This window comes from Pan paniscus, chromosome 8, assembly GCF_029289425.2.
Source record: "Pan paniscus chromosome 8, NHGRI_mPanPan1-v2.0_pri, whole genome shotgun sequence".
Taxonomy (NCBI): domain Eukaryota; kingdom Metazoa; phylum Chordata; class Mammalia; order Primates; family Hominidae; genus Pan; species Pan paniscus.
Window position 1 is genome coordinate 18,821,542 of NC_073257.2, and position 15,421 is coordinate 18,836,962.

The window sequence follows — 15,421 nt, forward strand, 5'->3', positions numbered from 1 at the left end:
GCCTGTAATCCCAGCACTTGAGGTCAGGAGTTTGAGACCAGCTTGGCCAACATGGAGAAACCCCATCTCTACTAAAAATACAAAAATTAGCCAGGGATGTTTGCGTGCACCTGTAATCCCAGCTACTCAGGAGGCTGAGGCAGGAGAATCACTCGAACGCAGGAGGTGGAGGTTGCAGTGAGCCGAGATTGTGCCACTGCACTCCAGCTTAGGTGACAGAATGATACTCTGTCTCCAAATAAATAAATAAATAGAAATTATATAAATATATTTAATAAAAGAGACTAGTTAACTTTTTTTTTTGTACTGGATCATACATTCACAAATTTCAAACATAAAGAGGTTAAAGAGGCTGGGTGATGTGGCTCATGCCCATAATCCCAGCACTTTGAGAGGCTGAGACAGGCCAATTGCTTGAGCCCAGGAGTTCGAGACCAGCCTAGGCAACTTGGCGAAACCCTGTCTTTACTAAAAATACAAAAAACTAGCTGGGCATGGTGGTGCATGACTGTAGTCCCAGCTATTTGGGAGGCTGAGGTGGGAGGATCACCTGAGCCCAGGAAGTTGAGGCTGCAGTAAGCTGAGATCGTACCACTGCACTCCAGCCTGGGAGACGACTGAGATCCTGTCTCAAAAAAAAAAAAAAAAAAAAGTTAAAGATTTTTAAAAATTCATTTTTTAATTATTTACTGCTACTATGTAGAAATGACAATTGCTTTTTAAAACAGTAGTTGTCAACATGGGCTCCCCTCCCTGAGTCTTCATCTTCCCTGAATGGCGTTTCTTCAGTATATTTTTACTTCCCAATATGCCCAAGCAGATTATTTTTACGTTTTTTTTTTCAGCCGTTAGATAAAGATACTGAGATACCAAGAACATAGATAACTTTTCCTAAACAAATTTAAGACTGAATTATAGACTCAGTGATCTAGGATGATTTATGTACTTATTTATTTTCAGAGATGGTTGTCCTGCTATGTTGCTCAGGCTGGTCTTGAACTCCTGGGCCCAAGCAATCCTCTTGTCTCAGCCTCCTGAGCAGCTGGGACTACAGGTATGCACCACTGCACCTGGACAGGATGATTTGGTCTTGTCTTAAGGAGCAACACATACATATATTTTTTTCCCTTTTCCAGATTCCAGGGTCTGTTTTATCTGTGTGATGAGGCCATGGGGAAAACGCAGTGAATATGGGCTTTGCCATAGGTAAGACGTTGCAGTTAGGAAGGTGGAAGTGACTTAGGGTGGAGAAATGGGAGGAGAAATTGGTTTAGTGTGTGGAGAGAGGAGGCAGTAAGACTTAACTCTTCCCAGGGGTAGACATTAAATGGCTCATATTTCTGGTCACTGACTGAGTTATTTTGTACCTGGACAACTTCAGAAGTCAGCATGTCAGAATGCATAAATGAAGAGGGCCATATGATGTGACTCTATCTGACACATTTTTATTTATTTTGAAAATGGGGCCAGGTGTGGTGGCTCACGCTTGTAATCCCAGCACTTTGGGAGGCTGAGGCAGGTGGATCATCTGAGGTCAGGAGTTTGAGACCAGCCTGGCCAACATGGTGAGACCCCCCCTCTCTACTAAAAATACAAAAATTAGCTGGGTGTGGTGGTGTGCACTTGTAATCCCAGCTACTTGGGAGGCTGAGGCAGGAGAATTCCTTGAACCCGGGAGGTGGAGGTTGCAGTGAGCCGAGATCGCGCCATTGTACTCCAGCCTGGGCAACAAGAGCAAAAACTCTGTCTCAAAAACAAACAAACAAAACAAAACAACAACAACAACAACAAAAGAAAATGGGTGTTTAAGACTCGGGAACACGGGACAAGAATTCTGTGCTGTACTTTCTGGTGAGCTACGACCCGGAACCAGTTGCTTTCCCTCTCCACAAATCTCTCACGGAGATAATGATGCCTTCTTTTTCCCATTTCATATGAGAAGTATAAGTTACCTAATATTACTCATTCTTCTACCACGAAACTAGAGGAATATTTTTGAGGTAACTGATTGTGTCATGCAAGGTTTAAAAGCCCTTCAATGGTTTCCTGTTGCTCTTGCGTTTAATGACACACGTCCTAACCACAGCTCACCGTGTCCTGGGGCATCTGGTTCTTGCCCGTCTCTCTAGCCTCAGCTCAACCTACACTCCTCGGCCACAGAGGCTTTCTTGAACTCTTGTTTTTGCACACTCCCTCCCATGTAACACCTTTGTGCTTGCTGTTCCCTCTGGCTAGTAAGGGTCCGGTTCCCTCTTTACCAGGTGGTTTCTAATGCATCAGATGGTGTCATGGCGTCAAGGAGTCTTCCCACCCTCCGGGCTAGATTAGGCCCTATGACATGCGCTCATCGGACCACATGCCTCCTTTGTAGGACACCCAGAGTTGCAGTTTCACCTTTATTGGTGTAATTATTTGCTTCATGCCCGTTCTCTCACTAGACTTAAGCACCTTGAGAGTAGGAACTGGGCCAGTTTTGACTCAGCACTCTCTCCCCAAGATCTAGGCCCCTGCCTGGGATAGTAAGCACCCACTAAATATTTGCCAAATAAATGAAGGAAGGAAAGACATTTTTATTCATTTCATCCTAACTGTAGATTTTCCCAGTTCTTAAACTTGTTTTCTGAAACGTGGGTTTGGATAAGAAGCATTCAGGAACAGATTATTGAAATTGGGAAAGAAAGTGAAAGATGCTCTTCCAATGGCCTTGCTACAAGTAATTAGTATTCAACCACTTCCCCCGTCTGGAATCTAGTTTCAAGTGCCAAGAGAAAATGTGTTTAGCATTTAAATGGATTCTTCCGGAACACCAGTGGCCATGCAATTGCTGAAGTAGCCAAGCTCCTGTGCACTGTAAATGTCAGCCTTGTTCCAACACCTCTGCTAAGGTAAGGACAAGAACCGAAGAGCGTTACCTTTCAATTTATGATTTCCTGGTGCGTGTGTGATGCCTGGGAGGCCCAGGCTACGTTCCTTTAGCCACTGAAGGACTCTGACAGCTGCCTCCTGGGGGTGTGGGAGCCAAGAGGCAGGAAGTCAAACTTCAGATGTGTCTATTGAATGGCAGGATGAAGAGCCTGGTAGCAGTGCTTGCGGAAGAGCTGGGAAGCCGAGTTCTTTGAGAGTAATGAAGCCACTTCCGGGCAGGTAGCACAGGGAGCTGATGAAGCCCAGTGTTTGAATCAGACCTCTTTTAGCTCCAGTCCTGGTTCAGTACTCTCTAGGTGTGTGATCTTGGACAAGATGTTCAAGCCCCAAGCCTATGAGTCTCTAACTAAGGTTGTGTAGAATAAATGAGACAGTGTACCTCAGACCTTTGATAAAAAGTGAATGTTCAATAAAGGTAACAGGATACTGTGACCCCAAATAGCCACAGCGCCTTCTCCCGTGGGTGGAGGGTGGAGCCTATGGGTATCTGTGTGTGCTTTCTCCCCCACACTGTGGGCATGTATTTATATTTTTAAAGCTAAATTGAAATGAATCCTAGTTCAACCTTGAATGGGAAGAAGTATTGCAAAAGGGCAATAGGCTATCAGAGGGTGGGTGTGGAAGTGGGAGAGGCAGGTACCTATTTACTTAGGGAATATTTACCAATCTCTACCATGTGTGGGAATCTGTGCTTAGCACTGAGGATAGACCAGAGGGTGGGATAGACAGTTGCCCCTGCCCCGATGGTGGCTGCCATCCAGCAGGGAGGGCAGATGTGAAGCATTACATACGTGCTTACTTGCCATTGTGCATGTATGTTGTATGTTATGAACAAGTGCAAAGCACCCCGAGTTCACAGACAGGGGCTGTAACTGTCTAGTTTGGTGAATGGCTGATGAAGGCAGTGCTGGGAGATGATAAATGTCCCTTCTGTCCCTTAGGACTTGCAGGTAATGGTCTCCTGTGTCCCTCCCTTGACTCCAGGCTCTCTAGTGAAGGTGATTGTTCCAATTGCCCCATTAGGACATCGGGGTTTCTTAACTAAACCCTGAATGATGCCTTGGATTTATGCATTCTGGCCAACGTGTTGAAATACGTCAGTCTGGCTGGGCACAGTGGCTCATGCCTGTAATCCCAGCACTTTGGGAGGCCAAGGCGGGCGGATCACCTGAGGTCAGGAGTTTGAGACCAGCCTGGCCAACATGGTGAACCCCGTCTCTACTAAAAATACAAAAATTTTAGCTGGGCATGGTGGTGGGCGCCTGTAATCCCAGCTACTTGGGAGGCTGAGGCAGGAGAATTGTTTGAACCTGGGAGGCAGAGGTTCCAGTGAGCCCAGATCGTGCCATTGAACTCCAGCCTGGGTGACAGAGGGAGACTCTGTCTCAAAAAAAAGAAAAAAGAAATAGGTCGACCTGGGCCCCAGCCACTCTGTGCTTTCATGAGTTTCCATCAGCCCTGTTCCATATCCTGGATCTGTGCATGCCAAGGGCTATGTGGGAAGATTTCATTTCAGGTCTCTTGAGAACAGGGTCAGATGGAGGAGGCAGGCTTTATTTCAGATTTGGACAATAGGCCTGAGGGCTTGATTTATAGAGAAAGTCTCAGAGGAAAATAAAGGAAAAGAAAATACTTCCCATTCTCCTAAAGTGTTCACGTCTCCTGTGCAGTGAGTGGGGCTGAGATTGCAGGCTTTTTTTTTTTTTTTTTTGAAGTGGAGCCTCACTCTATTGCCCAGGCTGGAGTGCAGTGGCATGATTTCAGCTCACGACAACCTCTGCCTCCCGGGTTCAAGCAATTCTCCTGTCTCAGCCTCCCAAGTAGCTGGGATTACAGGCGTCTGCCACCACGTGCGGCTAATTTTTTTGTATTTTCAGTAGAGACGGGTTTGCTGGACCCACCTTATAGATGTGATCCATATTCGCATGATGGCTGTGAAATTAGAGATGTGACTAGAAGCAGCTGCCCACCAAAAGTAAAACAAACAGAAATGAGGCCTGGAGTTCTCCCCGTTCCTCTTCTGGGGCCCGAGGAGCTTGCACCCGTGGGTGAAAAGCTTTGCCTTCCCGAGAACGCCTGCTCTTTAAGGGATCCCCGCCGCCATGCAACCTACAATCGCACGGCCCTTTACAGTGTATAAAGCCCTTCAACCTTGAGGGGGCTGTCGGGAAACCTGTGTTCTGTTGACAGTTCTGTCAGTCACTCTGGGCTTGAGGGTTCTCTAAGGAAAGCATGGAGATTGGGCTGGAGTATGTTAAGGACTGAATTGCATCCCTGCCAAAAACAGCACGTTGGAGTCCTACTCGCCAGCACCTCAGGGTGTGACCTTATTTGGAGAAAAGTCTTTCCAGAGGCGATCAAGTTAAAATGAGGTCATTAGGATGGGCCTTAATCCAGTATGGCTGATGTCCTTATAAAAAAGGGAAATTTGGAGACAGGCACATGCAGAGAGAAGGTGATGAGGAGAGTGAAGACAGCTGACTACAGGTCAAGGACAGACGCCTGGATAGATCCTTCCCGCAGCCTCAAAGGACCCAGTCCTGCCGACGCCTTGATCTTGGACTCCCAGCTTCCAGAATCAGGAGAAAATAAATTTTTGTTGTGGGCCGGTGCGACAGCTCATTCCCATAATCTCAGCACTTTGGGAAGCTGAGGCAGGAGGATCACTTGAGCCCAGGAGACTGAGACCAGCCTGGGCAGCATGGGGAGACCTGTCTCTACAAAAAATAAAATAGCTGAGCCTGGTGGCACTTACCTGTGGTCCCAGTTAGTTGGAAGGCTGAAGGGGAAGACCGCTTGAGCCCAGGAGGTCAAGGCTGCAGTGCGCTACGGTTGCACCACTGTACTCCAGCCTAGGTGACAGAGCGAGAGCCTATCTCTAAAAAAAAAAAAAAAAAATTAAAAAACTGTTGTGTAAGTCCCTCCATCTGAAGTACTTTGTTGCGACATCCTCAGCACACTAATACAGTGTACTGAAGCTTTTTTGTGTGTGCTGTAGCCCCTCTGATCCTCCAGGGTTGATCCTGAGCCCCTTCTTAGAATAATGTTTACATTTAAAAAATAACACACTTTGGATTACGAAGGAAAGAACTCTTGAAATACTGATATCAAAATGCCAAATATAAACATTTACAATGTAGAAATATATGTGCCACTTTAATAATGCATTCAATAGTGGCAAGTCTGAAAACAACCGTAATTTCACAGTAGAGATGAAGGGTAAATACTCTTTCAAGACATCTGCAACAGGCTGGGTGTGGTGGCTCATGCCTGTAACCCCAGCACTTTGGGAGGCTGATGTAGGAGAATTGCTTAAGCCCGGGAGTTTGAGACTAGCCAGGGCAACATAGTGAGACCCCATCTAAAAAGAATTAGCTGGGTGTGGTGGCACACGCCTATAGTCCCAGCAACTTGGAGGCTGAGGTGGGAGGATCCCTCGAGCCCGGGTGGTCGAGGTTGCAGTGAGCTGTGATGATACCACTGCACTCCAGGTTGGGTGACAGAGCCAGACTCTGTCTCAAAAAAAAAAAAAAAAAAAAAAAAAACTGCAATAACCATCATGTGCCATGAACTTATTATGATTTTTACTGGTGACCGACACACAGAGGCTGCTCGTGTGGTATGCTGCCTATCTTCATAATGAAAATGCTAAATATCAGTTCCTGGTTAGTGGAGGAAAAGATTTTTTTTCCCACCCAAGTTTACATATTCTTGAATTTGATCTGTTCCTGGACTGGGTGGTGTCCACTAGGGGACTTTTGGGGTCTGTGGTTAGGCGACTCTGGGTGGATTGTCCCATGAGGCTGATGCCTCTTGCTCTTTCCTTAAGACTCAGTGACCCTTCGGCACTTGGGGGCCTTGTGCCAGGGGCAGGTGGTCACGGCCCCGCCCCTCTGTTGTCATGGCGACAAACCTATGTGGCCTCTGGAAGCTGCTCCCTTCTCTGTCCTCTTCCAGAGCCTTGCCGTGGCTCCGGTAGATTTCTCTGCATAGCTTGTCTGTGACTCGGCGAAGGAGGTGTGTGGAGAAGGTGCCAGTTCCCTCAGCGGAGCCACCCTCGGGGCCTGCGCCTGACTCAGACAGGAAGTAGCTGACACTCCATGCCAGGAAGTAGCTGACACTCCATGCCGGGAACGCTGTCCCCAGCCTTGTGATGGAGTCAGGCCTCTGCCGGTGACTCACCGCCGTCACCCAGGCGCTGCTCTTGCTGGGAATTTTCTCATGAGCTCATCTGGCCAGTGCAAAGAACCACACAATTGTTCCCCACACGCGTTCTTATTGTGCAAAAGGGAAACCTTGGTTTGGATCTTGTGGGTTTTTTTCTTTTTTTGAGATGGAGTCACGTTCTGTCACCCAGGCTGGAGTGTAGTGGTGCGATCTTGGCTCACTGCAACCTCCGCTTCCCGGGATTCTTCTGCCTCAGCCTCCTGAGTAGCTGGGATTACAGGCATGGGCCACCACGCCCGGCTAATTTTTGTATTTTTCATAGAGAGGATTGCTCACTAAACTTCAGTTGTGATGATTACTATGAATAGATCATTGATGTGCATAAGATCATAATAATGCAATAGCTACTAACTTATTATGGCTTTTATTCTGAATACTTTTATCCCTCCAGTGAGGACATATCATTTATATAGTCTATATTCATGCATGGTTAAATTTTAAGTCATGTAAATGTGAATTTTTAAAATGTCTCAACTGACTTCTTTTTTAAATAACAAGTCTTTCTTAGTGTTATTATCTTAGGAACATTAGTGGTCAACTATCTAACATCGTATGCATATTTTTAGAAATTTGGAAGGACTGAAATGTTCTTTTCTGTGCTGCCAATCAGGGGTTTCTATCAACCTTGGAAAAGGGCATCTGCTCTTATAAAAATGGGCTGAGCAGATTTTATTTTTCCTGTTCATCATATTATAAATTCATCTGGAGGAACAACAAGGATCTTGGTTCTTTGGTTGATGTATGAGCACTTAGAAGGGAGAAAGGCTCTTTTCCTGCTTCCTGCTATGTTTGCTGTCTGTGTGCCTGGGGTCACGTTTGGGGGAACGTCTCTCCATCTCTCCGGTGACCTCCTGGAATGTCAGCAGAGCCCTGAGTCACTCAGAACCTCCCGCCAGACAGCATGAGGCGGCAATCAGAAACTAACCATTAACTAGCTCCGGGAACACCAGGAGGTGAACAAAATTTCCAGCCATTTGACAAAGACCAGTGCTATTTACCATTACATAAATGAGGCTGGAGTCATTGATCTTGACTTCTCAAGGCACTCCTATGCGGAAGGTGCTGGGCTACTCTCTGCTGGGTTCTAGGGATTAATTAGACATTGGCCTGACCCTGGCCGGATGCTGTGTGTGTAGGAAAGGCTGTGAAGGAAGGCCTCTTGGAAGACTCTGAGCTTTGCAGGTGGGCAGGACATCAATAGGCAGATAGGACCGGATAGCTTTGGGAGACAGGGTTCCAGGGCTTTCCACGCTGTCCGTGTCACACAGCGGACACACCTGGCTCATTACCTTTGAGCTGTGACATCTTTGCTCAGCTGCCCCTTCTACCTAAAACCCCTTCTCTGGAGACATTCTCTTCATCAATCAGGACCCAGTGCCGGCGTCTCTTCCTCCAGGATAACTGCCTCACGTCTACCAGGCAGAATGAATTGGATTTTTCCCTCTGTGGTTGACATAGTCCTTTATTAAGCTGTATGTAGTACTTGCCACCTTATTTTATTTGGATATGTAGACCATCCATCTTCCTCCTTTGGGCGGATAGCACCTTGATGGTACGATTGGGCATGGGCCATGTCATGTCCCTAGAAACATGTGCATGGCCCCAGCCTGTGGAAGGCATCAGCCAGTGTTTGTGAACCTGGCTGGCCTGACGGTGGGAGGAAGTGGGACGGGCCAGTGGCTCTCAGTGCTCACCAATATCCTGTATTCCTCATCCTTCAGGACACACCCTTAGATCATGTAATGTCTTTTGTCACCACCTTTGTGTTAGATGTGAGCATAGCATCAATCCTGGCCATGGAATTTGTCACTTTTAGCCCGGTCTAGAAAAACCTTCTCTGCAGGAGCCCTGCTGTCTTCTCCATCTGCTCACTGAATAGAGAGGGGCATGAGGCTCTCTAGGAGGACAGAGCCACAGATAGCAGAAGTCAACGTCCCTGGTTAGAAGCAAGGGGGACTGCTCCCTGATTGGGAACACTGAATTGGGCTTTATGAGAGTGAGGCACATGCTTTTTTTTTTTTTTTTTTAATTTTTTATGTTTCTGTAGTTTTTGGGGGGAACAGATGGTGTTTGGTTACATAAGCAGGTTCTTTAGTGATGATTTGTGAGATTTTGGTGCACCCATCGCCCGAGCAGTATACACTGAACCCAATATGTAGTCTTTTATCCCTCACCCCCTTCCCACCCTTTCCCCCTGAGTCCCTAAAGTCCATTGTATCATTCTTATGCCTTTGCATCCTCATAGCTTAGCTCCCACTTATGAGTGAGAACATGCGATGTTTGGTTTTCCATTCCTGAGTTACTTCGCTTAGAATAATACTCTCCAGTCCCATCCAGGTTGCCGTGAACGCCATATATTCATTCCTTTTTATGGCTGATTAGTATTCCATCATATATATATATATATACCACAGTTTCTTTATCCACTCATTGACTGATGGGCCTTTGGTTGGTTCCACATTTTTGCAGTTGTGAATTGGTGAGGCAGAAGCATTTAATTGGGAAAGTTCCTGAAAGTTTGGGATTGTTTTGTTACAACAGCCAGCCTGACTCAGTTTAACTTTACTTACTAACACAGAGATGGAGACTGCATCCTAGGGCATACAGAAACAGCTCCATCTAGCTGCAAGTGAAGCCCAGACTGTGTAGTTTTGATTCTGGACAACCACATGCCCAGCTAAAAATTTGGCATTGGTAGAAGAAGAGAATAACAGATATCGGGGCTCCCATAACAGCATCTTCCATAGAGGCTCAGACAGCTCTTTGAGGTTTTAAAAAGTGCCACTTCTCTTAACTGATATGTTCCACTGTTTTTCCCCCACCCTCCAATTAAACCAAGTAGGGTTCATCTCACTGAAAAGCTGTTGAATCAGGATTTTCTTTCTTTTCTATTCTTTTTTTTAAAAAAGTTATACTGGGGCAAACTTTGAGGTATTAACTAAAGTTTCCTTAATCTCCCTCTGTCTCTATTACTTGGCACTGCACTCCAGGATCCTCCTAGGGAACTAGACCCACAAGGCTGAAGCAGGCTTCACTTTAGTAAGAAGGCAGATGCAGCAAAGATCAATTGAATCTCTACGTAGACTTTAAAAAAAATTCATGAGCTTGAAATCTAAGGAAATTAAAATGGAAAGATTTTTGAGCCCAAAGAATAAATCCTGAAGGGCTCAGAGCATGAATTTTTTTTTTTTTTAAGAGATGAGGTCTCACTATGTTGCTCAGGCTGGAATGCAGTGACTATTCACAGGCACCATCTAGCACACTACAGGTTCAAACTCCTGGGCTCAAGTGATCCTCCTGCCTCAGCCTCCCGTATAGCTGGGGCTGCAGGCACACACCACCATGCCCGGCTGAATTTTATCATGAAAATGATCACAATGGAGATGATTGTGTGATGATGTAAAATCTGTTTTCCTGCTAGAGAGAAAGCATGGACTAGTTGAGGGCATGGAAAGGAATTGGTGGTGACCGGATTCAGGCTCAGATCCCTGGCTCCTGCTCTTTGGGTCAGATTCTCAAGAGACAGGATCATAAGAGCCTCTCCACTGGTTCTCAGATTCTCTGTGCATAAGATACCCTTGGGCGGCTCAATGTACATTTCCAGATTCCCGCTGCATGGTCTGACTCAGTGTGTCTGTTGGGAACATGGCAGCTTAATTTTAAAATTACTATTCTGATTATGATAGCACCACTGTAAATTTAAAGGGATTCTGGAGCAGCTGTGACCGTAGCAGCAGAGGTAGTGAGGCTGGGGCTTAGCCCCACCATCCAATGGGCCAGGCTACCCTTCAGGAAAGACAAGCATAGACCTAAGGCCGCTCCAGGCCAAATGTCTCTCTTTCTCTGAGGACAGGATAAAAGCTCCTTGAAACTCATATCACCACCAAGAAGGTATGAATAAGGGGGGAAGTGAGCCTTAAAGTAACCAAGCATTTACTCAAAAGAGGAGAAGACGATTCAGAGGTTAGTGAGTTTACCCTGACTTGGCAAAATTATGCCGTATTCTGCCATCAACAAACATAGGAGCTGTGTTCAGTTCAGCGATAAGAGTATAGAAAGTTCCTTTGTCTTTGTATGCCTGAATATTTGGTTTTTAGACCTACCAGGTGTGGGGTTTAATCTGGAATTTCTATGGAGTGATTTATTTTTCTCACTCACCCTATATTTTCCTGCTGTGCTAGTTGTTCTATTTATTTATTTGAGACAGAGTTTGGTTCTTCTTGCCCAGGATGAAGTACAATGGCACGATCTTGGCTCACTGCAACCTCCGCCTCCCAGGTTCAAGCGATTCTCCTGCCTCAGCCTCCTGAGTAGCTGGGATTACAGATGCCTGCCACCATGCCCAGCTAATTTTTTTGTATTTTTGGTAGAAACAGGGTTTCACCATGTTGGCTGGGCTGGTGTCAAACTCCTGACATCAGGTGATCCACCCGCCTCGGCCTCCCAAAGTGCTGGGATTACAGGAGTGGGCCACCACGCCCAGCCAAGTTGTTCTATTTAATCAGGACAATTCTGTGTCTATTGCCTTAGGAGGTGTGCGTATGGGGGCAGGTGGGTAGAACATGACTCAAAGCAGAAGTAAGTTTCTTTGGCTTTATTCTCCCAAAGCCTATGTCCTTATGGGAATGGTGAGGAGGCCTGGCCATCTTGAGGCAACAGGCTGCCCCACCTCCATCCCTGCTGTGCCTACTGAGTCCAAAAGCTGAAGAACTTGGAGTCCAGTGTTTGAAGGCAGGAAGCATCCAGCATGGGAGAAAGATGGAGGCCAGAAGACTCAGCCCACGCTGATGGAGGCTGGAAGACTCAGCCCTGAATGAGAGGAAAGAGCAGAGGGTGGGCAAGTGAGAAATAAAGCAAGGTGGAGGCACTAGAGAGAGGAGCTGTAGCCATATCAGACCAACCTGCTTCAGTTTTTAGTGAACAAAGTTACGAGTTGTTTTTCAGTTGCTGTGGACCCCCAGATTGAAGTTCAAGTAACGTGAGCATGCCCAGGTGAACCAATCGTGCAACCACGGGTGGAACCTAAGTGCTCAGACTGAGCAGTGGGGACTGAATTAAGGAGCGAACACTGCAGGCAGGATCCAGGATCCAATCAGATTGGACCCTGGTGCCACCCCATGGCAGGATTCAGTCAGATCATGCCTCCCAGCATCATCTCATCGCAAGATCCAATCACATCATGCCTCATTACCCTATGCTTATAAAACCCATTGCAGCCCCCAGCTCACGGAGACAGAGCAGAGAGCTTCCTCCTCTCTCCTTGTCAGTTGACTCACAATACATCTTTCTCACTGCAAAAATCCAGTGCTTCAGCGTTATATTTGTTAAGGTGGATTTTATGACCCAGAATATGATCTGTCTTGATGAATGTTCCATGTGAGCTTGAGAAGATTGTGTATTTTGCTGTTGTTGAAAGGATTATTAATAAATGTCAATTAGATTCTGTTGATTGATGGTGCTGTTCAGTTCCACTGTGTTCTTACTGATTTTTTGCCTGCTAGACCTATTTTTTATACGGGGGTGTTGAAGTCTTCGACTATAATCGGGAATTCATCTATTTTTCCTTGCAGTCCTTTCAGTTTTTGCCTCACATATTTTGATGCTCTGTTATTAGGCACATATACATTAAAAATTGTTATGTCTTCTTGGAGAATTGACCCCTTTATCATTTGTAATGCCCCTCTTTATTCTTGATAATTTTCTTTGCTCTGAAGTCTGCTTTGTCTGAAATTAATACAAATACTCCAGCTTCCTTTTGATTAGTGTTAGCACAGAATATTGATTAGTAACTTTCTTCATCCTTTTACTTCAAAATTTTTTATTATGGCATAATATACACAATGAAATTTACCATTTTAACTATTTTAATGTGTACAGTTTAGTGGTCTTAGGAATATTCATAGTGTTTGCCAAGTATCACCACTGTCCATTCCCAGAACTTGGAAACAAGAACTCTGAACTCACTGAACTATAACTCCCAATTTCCCTCTCCTCCATCTCCAGCCCCTGGTAGCCTCTATGTTACATTCTTTCCCTATAAATTTCCTATTCTAGCTACCTCATGTAAGTAGAATCATGCAATATTTGTCCTTTTGTCTTTGGCTTATTTCACTTACAATAATGTTTTTAAGGTTTATCTATGTTATAGCATAAATCAGGATTTTTTCCCATTTTTAAGGTTGAATAATATTCCATTGCATGTATACTGTGTATTGTTCATCCATTCATCTGTTGATGGACATTTGAGTTGTTTCTACCTTTTGGCTATTGTGAATAATGCTGCTATGAACATTGGTATACAAGTATCTGCTTAGCCTCCTGCTTTCAGTTCTTTGGGGTATGAATCTAGAGGTGGAATGGATGGGTCATATGGCAGTTTTATGTCTAAGGTTTTGAGGAAATGCCAAACTATTCCACAGCAGCAGCACCATTTTCATTTCTATCAGCAATACACAAGTGCTACAATCTCTATTTTTTTTTTTTGTCTTTTTTTCTGAGATGGAGTTTCGCTCTTGTTGCCCAGGCTGGAGTGCAATGGTGTGATATCGGCTCACTGCAACTTCTGCCTCCTAGATTCAAGCGATTGTCCTGCCTCAGCCTCCTGAATAGCTGGGATTATAGGCATGTGCCACCATATCTGGCTAATTTTGTATTTTTAGTAGAGACGGGGTTTTACCATGTTGGTCAGGCTGGTCTCAAACTCCTGCCCTCAAGTGATCCACCTGCCTCAGCCTCCCAAAGTGCTGGGATTACAAGCATGAGCCACTGCGCCCAGCTCAATCTCTTTACTTAAAAAAATTGTGGTAAGAACACTTTATGTGAGATCTACCCTCTTATCAGATTTTTGAGTGTACAATACATTATTGTTGACTCTGGGTACAATGTTATGCAGAAGATCTCTAGAGCTTGTTCATCTTGCTTGACTAAGACTTCATGCCTATTGATTAATGACTCCCTATTTCCCCTTCCTCCCAGCTCCTGGCAACCACCATTCCACTGTTTGATTCTATGAATTTAACTATTTTAGATACCTCGTGTAAGTGGAATCATGCAGTATTTGTCTTTCTGTGACTGGTTTATTTCACTTAGCATAATGTTCTCAAGTTTCATTCATATTGTCATACTGAATTTTCTTCTTTTTTAAGACTGAATAATATTTCATTGTATGTATGTACTACGTTTTAAAATCCATTCATCTGTTGACCATCCTTTCACTTTTTTTTTTTTTTTTTTTTGAGACGGAGTCTCGCTCTGTCGCCCAGGCTGGAGTGCAGTGGTGTGATCTTGGCTCACTGCAAACTCCACCTCCCGGGTTCACGCCATTCTCCTGCCTCAGCCTCCCGAGTAGCTGGGACTACAGGTGCCCGCCACCACGTCTGGCTATTTTTTTGTATTTTTAGTAGAGGCAGGGTTTCACTGTGTTATCCAGGATGGTCTTGATCTCCTGACCTTGTGATCTGCCCACCTTGGCCTCTCAAAGTGCTGGGATTACAGGTGTGAGCCACCACACCCGGCCCTTTCACTTTTAATCTATTTATGTCTTTAATTTGGGTCTCTTGTAGGCAACATATAGTTGGGTCTTGTTTTTTAATTCACTCTGACAGTCTTTTATTTTATTATTTATTTATTTTGAGATGGAGTCTCACTCTGTCACTCAGGCTGGAGTGGAGTGGCATGATCTCAGCTCACTGCAACCTCTGCCTCTTGGGTTCAAGTGATTCTCCTGCCTCAGCCTCCCAAATAGCTGGGATTACAGGCGTAGGCCACCGTGCCCAGTTAATTTTTGTATTTTTAGTAAAGATGAGGTCTCACTGTGTTCGCCAGTCTGGTCTCGAACTTCTGACCTCACATGATCCACCCAACTCGGCCTCCCAAAGTGCTGGGTTTATACATATGAGCCACTGTGCCCAGCCAGTCTTTGCTTTTAATTGGTGTATTTAGACCATTCACATTTAAAGTGATTATTTTTATAGTGGGTTTAATATCTACTGTATTCATAAGTATTTTCTATTGATTGCCTCATTGTCCTTGCTGTTGTTTTTTTTCCACTCTTTTTTCTGCATTATCTGGTTTTAATTGAGCATCTTATATGATTTAATTATCTTCCCTCTCTTAGCTTATCAATTATACTTCTTCTTTAACCTTTTTAATTGGTTGCCCTAGAATTTGCAATATACATTTACAACTAATCTAGTTTTACTTGGAAATAACATTGAACAACTTCACAGGTAGTGCAAGTATAGTTGTGCACTGTATAATGATGTTTCAG